General features: G+C 48.1%; 1 long non-coding RNA gene across 1 annotated transcript; it reads right to left on the bottom strand.

Moving 5' to 3' along the window:
* Positions 1-3,837: 3,837 nt before the first annotated feature.
* LOC147124948 (uncharacterized) lies at positions 3,838-8,783 on the bottom strand. The gene is made up of 2 exons (XR_015080799.1): positions 8,543-8,783; positions 3,838-4,226 (listed from the first exon to the last, which is right to left on the bottom strand). It is a non-coding gene; the product is annotated as an uncharacterized LOC147124948 (long non-coding RNA).
* Positions 8,784-13,438: the final 4,655 nt, after the last annotated feature.

Raw genomic sequence — 13,438 nt, 5'->3', positions numbered from 1 at the left:
CAGCGCAGGTGAACTCAATTACGGGAAAGCACGAGACCTCCAGGCGCCGGCCGGCTCTTAAAGGGGTGGGTCAGTCAGCCTGAGCTTCAACACCTCAGATTCGGCGCTCGCCCTTGTCTGGCGGTAGAAACTTGTTCATCATGGAGAAGGTTAGGCAGAGAGCAGAGCGCTTCAGCACTGAGGCTCTGGACCACTTGGTGGCTGCAGTTGAACACCGTCGAGAGGTCCTGTATCCGGATAATGGCAAGAGGCCGAATCAGAAGGCTTATCGACGATCTTGGAGGGAGGTTGCTGTGAGGGTCAACTCCAGCAGCATGGTGACCAGGACCCCTGTTCAGTGCAGGAAGAAATTCAACGACCTCACACGGATCGTTAGGGTAAGTGATGCTTTACCAAACTTGTGCTTCCCTCCATCTGCAGCTGACTTCGGGCACCCTGCTGCAATGATGCGCCAATGACCATCTGTCAGTATGCACCCATGGCCCTTTCTGGGCACACACATGAACTGATGTCTCAAGGCCTGATGTAAGGGCTCTTGCACCATGGGGGGCATGCGATGAGGTCTCAAGGCCTGATATAAGGGCTCTTGCACCATGGGGGGCATGCGATGAGGTCTCAAGGCATCGTCTAACAGAACCTCCCCTTCTTTTCCCTGCAGGCCAAGCTGGCGATGATTCGAAAGGAGCAGCGTCGAACCGGTGGCGGACCTGCACAAGTGGTCACTCTCATGGATCTGGAGAAGAGAGTGCACCAGATACTTGGAGGACATCTGTCTGGTCCTGTGACCACTGCATCTGCCGACCCCATTACCGACAGCGAGGGTAAGGCTCTCAGCTTTTTCACCTGTTGCCTTCCACTTGGTCCCCCCGCCAGCATGCATCCTCAGTGTGCAGCCATGTCAGAGCCTTGCCGCAATCTGGCACGCCTTTCAGCAAAGCTGTCCTTTTGCTAAAGCCACTCTTCCACCTCCCACTTTCAGGTGAAGCAGCACCAACTTGGGCTCAACGCACTGAAGCTGCCAGTGCCAGTGCCACCGGGGGCGAGGACCAGGAGGAATCTGGACCAGCCGCTGCAGAATCCGGGTAGCTGAGACATCTGCAGACTGGGGATAGTAGTCCCCTGGAGGGGAGGGGGGGTGGCTCTGAGGATGAACCAGTTGCCGGACCAAGCGGCATGCAGCAGCGCATGGGGGATAGGCAAGTTCGGCCACCGTCTCCCCGGAGGGCAAGGCAGGTCGTCATGACTGCTGCACAGAGTGCAGATGAGGTCCGTCGCCTGGCTGAGATGAGCAAACAGGCCCGGGTCAGACACATGGAGCTGATGGCTGCAGTGGAGAAGATGCTCGAGTCAATAGATTCATTGGCTAGGAGTATGTTGGACTTCGGGGCAACAATGGAGAGGACTCTGCAGGGCTTTGGGGCCACAATGGAGAGGACTCTCCAGGTGTTCGGGGAAACTATGGACAGCTCTATCCAGGGCTTCGGGGCCACAATGGACAGGACTATCCAGGGCTTCGGCCCAACAATGGAGAGGACTGTCCACGGCTTTGAGTCGGCAATGGAAAGGACTGTTCAGGGCTTCGGACAATCCCTGGAAAGGTCTGTGCAGGGCTTGTCCGAGGCAGTGGAGCGGTCGGCACCTGCCTTGTCTGAAACCATGGGAAGAACTGTCCAGGCCTTCTCCGAAGCACTGGCACCTGGCACACAGGTCCTCACTGTTGCCACGCAGTCACTTGTTGGGCTCCTCCACAGCCAGATTGACGCAACGCGATCTCTCACTGCAGCCACCCTCTCTGCATCAGATAGGATCACCCCGGGCCCTTCCACTCCCGTACAAGGCCAGGAATCAGTGGAGCATGCGATTGTGGCGGATGAGCCGAGCCGCTCCCCTCTGATAGCCAGTGTGTCGTCCGACCATGGTGCAGGTGTCCTCTCTCGGCAGGAGAGCATTGCACATGCCAGCGCTGGGACGCCTGCATTGCAGCTGCCACCACCTGCAGGCCACACTGCTCCCAGCCATGGTCACAGCAAGCATCCTGCGTCCGCACCCTCCAAGCCCAGAGATCGGCCAGGCCGTCCCTCAGGGGCTTCCGCGCTTCCAGACAGTCAGGAGGCGTCCCCCAGCCTTGAGCCCGCCACTGGGGTCCAATTACGTAGGAGCAGCAGGGAGGGAAGGGGCCGGGCGCAGAAGAGAAGTCGTTCTCCCTGAAGGGGTCAGTTGTACAGGGAGGTGGTGAGATGTTTGTTTGTCCAAATTCAAGGACACCCTCACCTGCTGTTATATTTGCTGAGGGTTGTTGAGTTTTGCGGCTTGGCCGAACAGTTAACAGTTGTTTTGAAAGTTATGGTTTGTGCTCACATTACGTTGTTTAGCTGTAATGAAAGACTTTTGTGTCAATAAACAGAAGTTTCAATGTGGCATGGTGCATGTGACTACTTTCAGTGATGCTGGCATTTAGAGGCCCTGAAACATCCAAAGTGCGCATGAGTTAAGACTCTCATCATTCTGCCACAGGGGTGTCGACACGAGTCCAGAGGAGCCTCTGACGAATGGACCTTCCACTTTCAGCAGCCCTTCGATCTTCCTCCTCCTCCTCCTCCTCCTCCTCATACTCCTCCTCCTCCGCCTGCTTGTGCAGGGTCCGAGGGAAGGTAATGAATTGACGCGTTCACCTATAAAGGGCATCTGTCACTTGCCGGATGCAACAGCGGACTGCAGCCTGAGCGACAGTCGCATTGTCCCCAATGGCTGACTGAAAGGATCCGTTGCCATAAAAATGGAGGGCATCAGTCAGTTTAGCCATAACAGACAGAGAGGTTCTGCAGCGTTCACGCGGCTGCAGATGCTGACCAAGCAGGTGGCACAGATCAGTAACAATGTCCCTCCAGTTTCGGAGCCTTCGCAAACACTGCTCCTCCGACATGTCAAGGCTTGTCACCTGCTGCCTAAAGACCCTCGCAGCGTCCCGTCAGATTGGGCGACCTCCATTGCCCCTCCTCATTCTGGCCAATCCCGGCCCTCTCTCCCGCCGTCTCTCTGCCCCTTCACAGTGTTGGGCGATGAGGCCGTCGCCCTCCAAACAAGCTCCCAATCTGATGCCAATTGGTCAAAAGGCTTTTAGATGTAGTGGTGCAAGTGGTTCGGACAGGGTTGAAGGTCCCAAGTACTGTAAAGCTAAATTCCCAGAACTCCGCTCCACATTAGCTCGCCAACTCTCTCTAGCAGCGATCGCAATGAGCAGGCCAAGTGGCAGAAGATTCTGCACTAGAGCTGTCCCCTTTAAATAGCGCCACCCTACTCCGAGAAGGGCCTGTTAGCCCTCCCTTGAACTGTCACTAATAGCGCTGGGCGCTAAGGCTCCGGGCGCCACCCAATATGCGCTCAGGCGCTCCTAAAAGGCGTTGCACACTGAAATGACGTCATGAGCTGCTTGCGCTCGCGGGCGCGCGCAAACACTTAGCGCAGGCGCTAAATGTATCGTCAATATCTGAGTTGGCGCTATCTTCATAGCGCTCGCCCCAACATAGGGCTTCGCCCAATTCTAGGTCTCTTTAGGCACTCAGCGCCGGCGCTACCAACCCAATTTCTAGGCCTATATATTTGCTGCAAATTACCACAACTTGCTACTAACATGTATCTGTGTCCTTTTAACTTAGAAGCCCAGAAAAGAGATTTAATCCAATTAAAGTTAACTAAAAGTACAGTAAAAACTCATTCTTTAGTACTCTAAAACCATTGATTGGAATATTTATCTTTTATTATCAATGTTTCCTATCTAGCAGCGATCCTTTTGGTTATTTTTCATGAAAATTGTGCATAACAGAAAAAAAACAGCAGGAGTGTAAGGTTTTGGTTTTATTCTTAATAATTGTGGTCCTTAAAGCTAATATTTCATTATGAAAGATTACAGTTTCTAACTTTTCTTGTGCACAAATTACAACAATTTTTTACAGTGGTTTAATAGAAATTAGACACTGATTTCAGACTTCACAGTTAGCAACTATAAGAGCTGATTGCGTTGATTGATGGCAGACTACAGTTGGTTAATGCTGACTGAGGAGGTCTCTGCACAGAACTGATAAATAGATATTTACTTGTGCTGTTTTGTTCAGAAAGTGTGGAAATGGATAGAGCTGAAGTGGCTGTGCAACACTATATTGGATAGAAGGTTCATCGCAACAGTTTAGGAGAGTATTCAGCAAGATTCCCAGACCAAGAGACAAGGGCTGAGAGGAAAAGGGAACAAGAAAGTCAGTCAGGAAGAACTGAAGAACAAAAATTTCACATTATCATGGATTATACCCAATTTACTTGATCCCCCCACCAAACTATATATATATTAAAATCTACATTTTCAACCCTCGCCAATTTGAACATTGCAATCTTACAACTTTGACATTACAATCTTACAATCCTCACCAACTGGATCATCGCCTTACATTATTCAGAATGATCAGTGTGTTGGTCTATGAAGAGGTAGTGGCACATCGGCACAGTTCACAATGGGGAGCCACACCAAGGACAAGAAGATAGTCTGAGAAATAGCTCGGGCATAAAACTGGTGATGCAGATAAGCCAACCAATATAGAAACCGCCCATTTTTTATTTCCATTGATTTGACAGAAATGTAAATTGGGCGGTTTCTATAACGGACTACCAATCTACTGCATCAGGTTTAAGTTTGGGCAGTAAGCTGAAAGTCTACCCCATTGTATCGGCTCTGTTTACAAATTATCCCCTTTCTACTCCTTCAGACTTCTAAACTGCAACAAAGAATTTAAATATTTTCTTTCATACAAAGTATGAGAATGAAATTTAGTTATTTGGCTTGTAGAGAGCTTTCACCAATTCCTTATGACCTACCATTCAACTGTAACCAAACCATTGATAACATTTGATTATTATTCGATTTGAATTGATTTTCTGATTAATGATCTGGATCAGAAATACACAGTGAAGTCTAGATCTTTCTCTTTTTCACTGATCGCTTTTTGTATTTTTCTGCCATTTGATTTTCCTTTGCTTCTATATAGAAATGGAAAAGCAGAATATTTTTTAAATGGTGAGAGATTGGGAAATGTTGGTGTTCAGAGGGACCTGGGTGTCCTTGTACATGAATCACTGAAAGTTAACATGCAGGTACAGCAAGCAATTAGGAAACCAAATGGTATGTTGGCCTTTATTACAAGAGGATTTGAGTATAAGAGTAAAGACGTCTTACTGCAATTACAAAGGGCCCTGGTGAGACCACACCTGGAGTATTGTGTACAGTTTTGGTCTCCTCACCTAAGGAAGGATATACTTGCCTTAGAGGGAGTGCAACAAAGGTTCGCCAGACTGATTCCTGGGATGGGGGGGATTGTCCTATGAGGAGAGATTGAGTAGACTAGGCCTATATTCTCTGGAGTTTAGAAGAATGAGAGGTGATCTCATTGAAACATACAAAATTCTTATAGGGCTTGACGGGGTAGATGCAGGGAGGATATTTTTCCTGGCTGGAGAGTCTAGAACCAGGGGTCACAGTCTCAGAATAAGGGGTCAGCCCTTTAGGACTGAGATGAGGAGAAATTTCTTCACTCAGAGGGTGGTGAATCTTTGGAATTCTCTACCCCAGAGGACTGTGGAGGCTCAATCGTTGAGTATATTCAAGACAGAGATCGATAGATTTTTGGATATTAAGGGAATCAAGAGATATAGGGATAGAAACATAGAAACATAGAAGATAGGAGTAGGCCATTCGGCCCCTCGAGCCTGCTCCGCCATTCAATGAGATCATGGCTGATCATCCAAATTCAGTACCCTGTCCCTGCCTCTCCCCATATCCCTTGATCCCTTTAGCCTTAAGAAATATAGCTAACTCCTTCTTGAATATATTTAATGAATTGGCCTCAACTGCCTTCTGTGGTAGAGAATTCCACAGGTTCACAAATCTCTGGGTGAAGAAATTCCTCCTTATCTCTGTCCTAAATGGCTTACCCCTTATCCTTAGACTGTGACCCCTGGTTCTGGACTCCCCGGCCAACGGGAACATCCTTCCTGCATTTAGTCTGTCTGGTCCTGTTAGAATTTTATAAGTTTCAATGAGATCCCCACTCATTCTTCTAAACTCCGGCGAGTATAAGCCCAATTGACCCAATCTCTCCTCATACGTAATTCCTGCCATCCCAGGTATCAGCCTGGTGAATCTTCGCTGCACTCCCTCCATGGCAAGAACATCCTTCCTCAGATAAGGCGACCAAAACTGCACACAATACTTAAGATGTGGTCTCACCAAGGCCCTGTACAACTGCAGCAAGACATCCTTGTTCCTGTACTCGAACCCTCTCGCTACGAAGGCCAACATACCATTTCCCTTCGTAACCGCCTGCTGCACCTGCATGCTTACCTTCAGCGGCTGGTGCACAAGGACACCCAGGTCTCGTTGCACTTCCCCTTCTCCCAATCTATTGCCATTCAGATAATAATTTGCCTTCCTGTTTTTGCCACCAAAGTGGATAACCTCGCATTTATCCACATTATACTGCATCTGCCATGCATCTGCCCAATCACCCAACCTGTCCAAATCATACTGGCGTTTCTCGGCATCCTCCTCACAGCACACACACCCACCCAACTTTGTGTCGTCTGCAAACTTGGAGATATTACATCTAGTTCCCTCGTCTAGATCATTAATATATATTGTGAATAGCTGGGGTCCTAGGACCGATCCCTGCGGTACCCCACTAGTCACTGCCTGTCACTGGGAAAAACATCCATTTATTCCAACTCTTTGCTTCCTGTCTGCCAACCAGTTCTCTATCCAAGTCAGCACCTTGCCCCCAATCCCATGTGCCTTAACTTTACATGCTAATCTCTAATGCGGGACCTTATCGAAAGCCTTCTGAAAGTCCAAATACACCAGATCACTGGTTCTCCCTTATCTAATTTACCAGTTACATCCACAAAAAATTCCAGTAGATTAGTCAATCACGATTTACCTTTCGTAAATCCATGTTGACTTTGACCGATCCTGTCACTGTTTTCCAAGTGCTCTGCTATTACATCTTTTATCATGAACTCTAGCATTTTCCCCACTACCGATGTCAGGCTTACCGGTCTATAATTCCCCATTTTTTCTCTACCACCTTTTTTGAATAGTGGGGTAACATTAGCTACCCTCCAATCCATGGGAACTGTTCCAGAGTCTATAGAATTTTGGAGGATGACTAGCAATGCATCTACTATTTCGAGGGACACTTCCTTAAGTACCCTAGGATGTAGATTATCAGGCCCTGGGGATTTATCGGCCTTCAATCCCATCAATTTCTCTAACACCATTTCCCTAAAAATACTGATTTCTTTCAGTTTCTTCCTCTCATTAGACCCCATGTTCCCCGACATCTCTGATAGTGCAGGAAGGTGGAGTTGAGGTGGAAGATCAGCCATGATCTTATTGAATGGCAGAGCAGACTCGAAGGGCCAAATGCCCTACTCCTGCTCCTATTTCTTATGTTCCTTATCCCACTCTGTCCTCAGCTTTCTTTAGCCCAAAGATAAGTACACACGAGACAGTTCACTCCATGTAACCCATTCTTTGGTAGAAACCTAGGTTTTCAAACCCAATTACAACCTCAATGCTTTTACAAAACTAGAAAATGTCTTACTGTATATTTGGCATCTATAGCTATGCTCCTTTCTAGTTCCCTCTTAGCCTGCCGGACCTCCGGTTCTTAAAGTTTTGGAGATTCCCAATGGTTTCATTCACCTTTCTCCCTATAGGTTTTGTAGAGTTTGTTTTTCCTCATGATTCACTTCACATTGACTTGTTAATCTAGTTAGGGTCACATTTCATTCGTCTATCTTCATTAGTCCTTGACACATGGGTGGAATTTTAACCAAAAAAAAGGTGGGTTTGGAGCGTGGGGCTAGTCAAATTGTTAAAAATCAGAATCCCAACCTGAACCCGCCTCCAACCCGCCCACTTCTGGTTTTAATGGAGGCGGGGCGGGGAGGCAGGACGTGGGGGCATCAATTTAAATATTTTAATAAGGCTGGGAGCCTGTTCTTTAGCCTCCATTTTGTTTTTAACTGTAGCTGGTCAGGTTTTACACACTTCATTACAACAAGGCGAGGACTGCTGCATCCCGGAGGTAAATGCCTTTACACATACTTCCTGGATTCAGGATCCCTGCCTAACCCCCCCCCCCCCCCCGATGATGCTGAGGCCGACCCCGTTCCTCTCTCCGCTGCCCCCCACCACCCCGATCGTCCAGTGGCCGGCCACAATCTTCTCTTCCCTCCCCCCCCCCCACCCCTGATCAGCCGGAGGCCGACCACGATCCTCCAGTGACCAGACGCGATCTTCTCTTCCCTCCCCCCTCCCTGATCATCGAGCCCTTATCCTCTCTCCCCCCCCCCCCCCAATCCTCTTAACGCCCGGCCTGGCCGACCCCCGATCTTCTGCCCGACCCCCCAATCCTCCAAAGGGCCCACCCCCCCACCGAACCCTCCCTCCCACTGCCCCCCAACCCACTTTCACCATTAAAATACAGCCCATAGTTACCTTACATAGTCAGGAGAATGCTTTTAAAAGGTGTTCTATTTTTCCTTAACTGAGGTTTTCTTCAGCTCTATATCCAGTACATTTCTCGAAGGCTTCTCCCAGTCCCTTGATGTTGGCCCTTCAAAGTTGTCTGCTTGGGCATTGCCTACCCCCAAACCATGTTAGGCTCACTGTCACCCATAGATGTCACCACTTCCCATATGTGAAGCAAAATACTCCCTTTACCAATGCAGTATTGTAACCAAATGTTCACAGCAGCATGAAAATGGCTGACGCAAGCTTACTCGCAGATTTTACTCCGTATGTATTTAGATGTCTCAGTTCTTCCTGTTGTCCCAGCCCCTCATAGCATGGTATAGATCAAGCACTCAATTTGTGAGAAATTATGGATGCAAATTTATACCCTGCCAGACCAATGCATATACATAAGAACATAAGAAATAGGAGCAGCAGTAGGCCATACAGCCCCTCGAGCCCACTCCACCATTCAATAAGATCATGCTGAACTTCTACATCAACTTCAGTTTCCCAACCGATCCCCATATCCCTTGATTTGCTTAGTGCCCAAGAATCTTCCATCACTGTTTGGTACAGTATGTAGCAAAATAACAAAGTACAACCAGTGGGAGCTATAACAAGGTCAGATGCTTTAGGAATTTGATGCCAGTGGATATGAGAGCACAGGAAAGACTTGGGAAAAACTGTACTCTGGGGTGAATGAATAAGTTAGAAATTTCCCATAGTCTAATGTCTGAATCAGCAACTGCTGTTCACCAAGTTATTGTTGGCATGGTGCTTCCTCTTCTACATCCAAGTGCAGTGTTTCAGATGATAACATCTGGGGAATTAGCATTGTGAATCATCGCTGCTATACAAACCTTCTGGATTGATACAGAATATGCAAGCAACAACAGGTTATGCGTTTCTAGCATCAACATGGAGATCTGAGTACTGTCTGCTCTTGTGGTACTGCTCCAGTCATAACCTTGTACAGTACTGGCAACCTGCTCCCATCGCTCATGCTGTAGAGGATAGACTGTGTCACGAGTAGCCCATCCCTTATCAAGTTCAGCTGGTTTGACTGCCATTTGGCCACCACTATATCCAGAAGCAAGCAACTTTTTACTCTCTAACAAGCTGCCGGACAGAGCTACAGTATTTCATCCCTGGGCAGATACGAGGCTGGATTTTCTGCAAATCGGGTGGAGTTCCATCATGCTGTATCTCCAGCCACTTTTTGGCCTGTCCCATTTTCCACCATTGTTTTCTGTGGCCGCAGGAAGCACTCACCTCAAACAGGGTGGGGGGGGGGGTGAAGGGGGAGCTTAATTTAAATATTAATTTGGGGACCGGGATGCCCAACAGTTGAGAATGTAGGATGTCCATTTGTAACCATTCCCGTGTAAAATGGATGTCTGAGGTTGCTAGGTAATGGTAAGTATACAAAAGGTCATGGCAAGGACACAGTAGTGCTGACCTAAGTGTAATTCAGTCATTTATTAGCCACTTTTCTTTTCCTGCTAGCACTTGGATTCTCATCACCCTTTTATGTCAATCGTTGTAATTTTTTTGTCCCCAATAGTATTACTGGCAACAATGGGCTTTCCAATTGGAATACATCTATCTGAGGTGTTTGAAAGAAAAAGAGACAGCTCCACAGGGAGAGCTCAGACTGCAGGCAATGGGATCAATGTGTTCATCTACCAATCAGAGAGAAAGAACTTGCATTTATATAGCACCTTTCACGACCTCAGGACCATCTCAAAGCACTTCACAGCCAACAAAGTACTTTTGAAGTGTAGTCACTGTTGTAATGTAGGAAATATGGCAGCCAATTTATGCACAGCAAGGTCCTACAAACAGCAATGTGATTATGATCAGTTAATTTGCTTCTTAGTGATGTTGGTTAAGGGATGAATATTGGCCAGGACACCGGGAAGAACTCCCTGCACTTCTTCAAATAGTGCCATGGGATCTTTTATGTCCACCTGAGAGGGCAGACTGGACCTTGGTTTAATATCTCATCTGAAAGACAGTGCAGCACTCGCTCAGTACTGCATGGGAGTGTCAACCGAGATTTTGTGTTCAAGTCCCTGGAGTGGAAGTTGAACCCACAACCTTCTGACTCCGAGGCGAGAGTGCTACTAATTAAGCCACAGCTGACACCTGTATGCACCCTCCTGCATCTTCAAACACAGTTGAACATGACTTCCTTTGGCAGATGATTAGTGCATGCAGAAGCTTCTGTCCCCAAAGGAAGCTGGGACAGAAGACCTCATGATACCATTATGATATGAGTATGCCTGACTAATCATAATGTTGGACACTTCATTGGAAGAACCCAAACCACAGTGTCATGCATTCAGTGGTACTGCACACCAGGAGGTGTGCCAGCAGCTAGTGTACCTATACTGGCTGCAGCAACTTTCTGCCATTGGGTTAGTGCAGCCATCAACAATAATGGTTGATATACCTTAAATAGCTACAGAGACTGGTAGTTATAACTCAAACAGTTGGCTTTTAATAGCTTAGAACTGGACAGAACAGAACACACATGTTAGCCTTCTGATCAGCTTCTCAGAAGTGAACTAGGAGGCGGAGCCAGGGGCGAAGTAACAGATCAGGACAATCAATGGCACAGCAGAGTGGTATACAGTACATCAGCATTCCTGGCCAACCAAGAAAACAGCAGGGTTACAATAGATTACAATAGGAAACTATACACAGGTAGAATAAGGTATATACTTATAAGACTTATTTCACCACATTCACCCTCCTATAAGTTAAGTCTGACCGGGGGTTTTACAGTTCGTAGTGAGCGGCGTAGCGTCGGCCGAGGAACCTCTTGGGGGACTTGCTCAGGTTCCTCCGCCGTCCCGGCGTCTGCTGGGTTTTCCAAAACGATGTTTTGTACGTCTTGTACCTCCGGGCATCCCACCCCCACAGGCGGCGCACCATGGTGCTCCACACCCGCATCTTCGCTAGCAGCATCGCTCTCTCTCTCTTCTCCTGCCGGAGCCAGGTCCTTTATTGAAACAGTATCCTCACGTCCATCAGGGTATTGAATATATGGGTACTGAGGATTGGCGTGGAGGAGCTGTACTTCCTCCACTAGGGGATCAGTCTTATGACCTCTCACATGTTTTCGTAGCAGTACAGTGCCCGAGGACATCAACCACCCGGGTAGTGAAATACCTGAGGAAGATTTCCTGGGGAAACCGAACATCCTCTCATGAGGAGTAGCATTTGTTGCGGTGCACAGCAGAGACCTTATGGAATGCAGTACATCGGGAAGAACTTCCTGCCAGCGAGAGGTCGGTAGGCCTTTCGATTTTAAAGACAGAACGACTGCCTTCCACACTGTCGCATTCTCCCTCTCAACCTGCCCATTGCCCCGGGGGTTGTAGCTAGTGGTTCTACTAGTAGCAATCCCTTTTGATAGTAAGAACCGGCGTAACTCATCACTCATAAACGACGTCCCTCTGTCGCTATGGATATAGTTGGGCATACCGAACAGACAGAATAAGTTGCAGAGGCTTTTGATTACCAAAGCACTGGTCATGTCTGGGCAGGGAATGGCAAAGGGGAAACGAGAGTATTCGTCTATAACGTTGAGGAAATAGACATTACGATCAACCGATGGGAGAGGACCTTTGAAATCAAGGCTTAGGAGCTCGAATGGCCAAGTTGCCTTGATGAGGTGAGCTTGTTCGGGCCTGTAGAAGCGGGGTTTGCATTCCGCACAAACGCGGCAGGCTCTGGTCATCGTTCGGACCTCCTCAATGGAGTAGGGTAAGTTGCGAGACTTGATGAAGTGATTCAATCGGGTGATTCCTGGGTGGCAGAGTGCGTCGTGGAGACTTTGGAGCTTGTCAGTACTAAGGCTGGCACATACCCCTCGAGATAGGGCATCGGGTGGCTCGTTGAGTGCTCCTGGCCTGTACATAATATCGTAGTCGTAAGTGGACAGTTCTATCCGCCATCTTAGGATCTTGTCATTTTTTATCGTGCCTCTCTGCTTCGTGTTAAACATGAAGGCCACAGACCGCTGGCCAGTGAGGAGTGTGAAACGTTTGCCGGCAAGATAATGTCTCCAATGTCTGACCGCCTCGATAATTGCTTGTGCTTCCTTCTCAACGGAAGAATGCCTGACTTCAGGACCCTGTAGTGTACGGGAAAAGAAGGCTACCGGTCTCCCGGCCTGGTTGAGGGTTGCAGCCAACGCGAAATCAGAAGCATCGCTCTCTACCTGGAAGGGTATCCTCTCATCTACAGCACATACCACGGCCTTTTCAATGTCCCGTTTGATGTTGGTGAATGCCTCCTGCGCTTCTACTGATAGAGGGAAGGACGTCGACTTGATAAGGGCTCGGGCTTTGTCCGAATAGTTGGCCACCCACTGAGCATAATAAGAGAAGAATCCCAGACACCTTCTTAAGGCCTTAGGGTTATGTGGCAGTGGTAGTTCTTTAAGCGGGCGTAATCGTTCAGGGTCTGACCCGATTACCCCATTCTCTACCACACAGCCGAGAATACACAGACGAGTAGTGTTGAAAGTACATTTGTGCTCGTTATAGGTCAGGTTTAGCTTTTGGGCAGTCTCTAGAAATTTAGCGAGATTCCGGTCATGTTCCTGTTGGCCGCGTCCACAGATAGTAACGTTGTCCAGGTACAGAAATGTTGCCTCCAACGCATTCTCATCTACCATACGGTCCATTTCCCGTTGGAAAACGGAAACTCCATTCGTGACCCCGAAGGGTACCCTAAGGAATTGGTACAGGCGCCCATTTGCTTCAAAAGCCGTATAAGGACGGTCATCTACTTTTATGGGGAGCTGGTGATAGGCAGACTTTAAGTCAATAGTGGAAAACACATGATACTGGGCAATCTGGTTCA

Source organism: Somniosus microcephalus, chromosome 1, assembly GCF_052327205.1.
Source record: "Somniosus microcephalus isolate GS21.2 chromosome 1, FLI_Smic_1.0, whole genome shotgun sequence".
Taxonomy (NCBI): domain Eukaryota; kingdom Metazoa; phylum Chordata; class Chondrichthyes; order Squaliformes; family Somniosidae; genus Somniosus; species Somniosus microcephalus.
The sequence above is the reverse complement of the archived record's forward strand: the minus strand, read 5'-3'. Positions and strand labels throughout refer to the sequence as shown.